The sequence below is a fragment of the Belonocnema kinseyi genome, chromosome 1 (assembly GCF_010883055.1).
Source record: "Belonocnema kinseyi isolate 2016_QV_RU_SX_M_011 chromosome 1, B_treatae_v1, whole genome shotgun sequence".
NCBI lineage: Eukaryota > Metazoa > Arthropoda > Insecta > Hymenoptera > Cynipidae > Belonocnema > Belonocnema kinseyi.
In genome coordinates this window covers 105,442,050-105,444,228 of record NC_046657.1, presented here as the reverse complement: position 1 = coordinate 105,444,228, position 2,179 = coordinate 105,442,050, and the positions used below count along the sequence as shown (strand labels likewise).

The following is a 2,179-nucleotide window of genomic DNA, read 5'->3' as shown; positions in this document are numbered from 1 at the left end:
TGTATCGACCTAAAAGGAGAGTATGTTGAAAAATAAAACCGATTTTGACCAAAAAAACGTCTCCGTGTTTCATTTTTCAGGGACTTATCAGACTGCCTAGTAGATAAGTTTTATTTACACGGATAAAATTTTTTGAATAAAATCTACCCAATTAGTTCGGTAAATGGAGTACATTACTGCATTTTGATAAAGTTTACAATTATTTTAGGATTGAATGCAAAACAGAACTATAAATATTACAAAAGAGTTATGTAAAATATCAAGGCCAAAGGTGAAAATTCTGATATGTAATAATTCGTAAAACGACTGTATTATTTTCACACCAGTATATCATAACATAACGCGAAGCAATGTGAATTTTTATTAAATGAATGATATAAAGTTTGTTTTCGTGTGATATTAAAGATTTACTTGAAAGAAAGTATAGATCGCAGAATTTTTTTGGAAATTTTTACTTTTATTATGAGAGAAATTACACAACAGTATGGTAGAATGAGAATCGCTAGGGATGTCAACATTCTCAGGGCTGAAATTTAAAGCCATTTCCTCTGTAGAAACTTTAACATATTCAAGTTTCGGTTAATATTGTAGGACTTCAGAAAATATTAAAATAAATGGATTATTTAAACATGTTTGATTTTATTCATTAAATTATAACCTAATCCAATTTAATAGACTTTATATACATTTAATTTGTAAGTTTTTAATGTCCCAATTTTCACAAATTTAAAATATTGAAAATTAAATAATTTAATGTTTTCAGGTTACAACATTTTTTATAATAAAATTATCTAATGTTTTTATTAACTTCTTATAAATTTATAAGCCCTTTTATTAATAAAATATTAAAATAAGAAATTTTGATAAACAGGGACCAGATATTTTTTGGACGGCCCTGACGTACTCGTGCTTTAACCTTGTTGCAGAGATTTTTTTTCGACATTTTAAGTGTTAATTTAAGTGTGAGGTCTAGTTGTTAGCGATCGAACGCGTTAAACTTAGAGTAGGTGGTTCGAAACCCGTCACAGCGTTTTCGATTTTTAATAGCGTTAATATCATTAAAAGCGTGCTACTATATTTTATGTAATGTATTGTAATTTAATGTAATTATTTAAGATAAATGTTGTAAGGATGTATGTAGTAAGTAGGATGACCTTCCGCAGAATCTGGTTCTAGCAAGAATTCGTTTTTTTGCTGACGCACGAAATTTTACATGACTGGTATATAGAATTCACACATAGAGCGGTAGACTTTGGTCTCTTTGATTGAAACTGTAACTAACATTCGAATCATTTTACCTAACTGGTAGGTAATTGACATCTCATTTTACCTAACTTTCAGGTAATCTTTATTATCTAATTGTATTATTTCTTACTGAATGGCGAATTAAATTATAATACATTTATATCAATAATTGATATTTTCATATCAAATATTACCCTATTTCATTTAACATGACTGAATGTGAAATTTTAATAAAATGCCGTAATACCCTCCGTTTGCCGAACTAAGTTAAGTACAATTTAATACAAAAATATTCTTCGTGTAGTAACACGTGATTTAAAGTTATATTTAATCATAATAGCATGGTAAGTACCAAGTTCACGTTTTACTCCTTTGGAAGAAACTATCATGTGAAATTCGTGATTATAACCTACAAATATAAAGAATTGTCATTATAAAGGCTATAAAATGTACTCCCATTCCTAATTAAAAGCTTCTATTAAAAAATACTTAAAAGGATTTTCTTTACTCAACCGCGCAATTTCATCTTTTATTCCCTTAAAAGAGAGCAGCATGTAAAATTTGAGGTTATAACCTAAAAATATTAAATCTTTTTCTTATGAAGTGAGTTCCTTTCTTAATTATAATTTCTTATTTCAAGCACGCTTCAAACAATTATCTTTGTATATTAGGGTGGTCCTAATTATAATGGTAGCACAATAACTCAATAAATAGAAATTTAAATATTATTTATCAATACCTGTTTCGAATTTTCGCGTCTTTAATATCTGTCAGGAAACAAGATATCTATTTAAGGCAATTGTAGATATTTAAACGCTTAATAGAATTTTCTAGAAGGTACAGTCTGTCAAGTTAAAGCGTGGGTGGCTTTACTCGCAGTCGGTAAGGTGTATCGACATGATTTTGGTGTCAAAATATTAAGAAGAGCTCCCTC

The 2,179-nt window shown here is 28.4% G+C and overlaps 1 protein-coding gene across 1 annotated transcript in view; it reads left to right on the top strand.

Annotated features, from left to right (window-relative positions):
• LOC117169248 (glucose dehydrogenase [FAD, quinone]-like) overlaps nucleotides 1-2,179 on the top strand; it is a 12,307-nt gene that overhangs the window by 6,832 nt on the left and 3,296 nt on the right. The gene's annotated exons all lie outside the window — the stretch shown is intronic.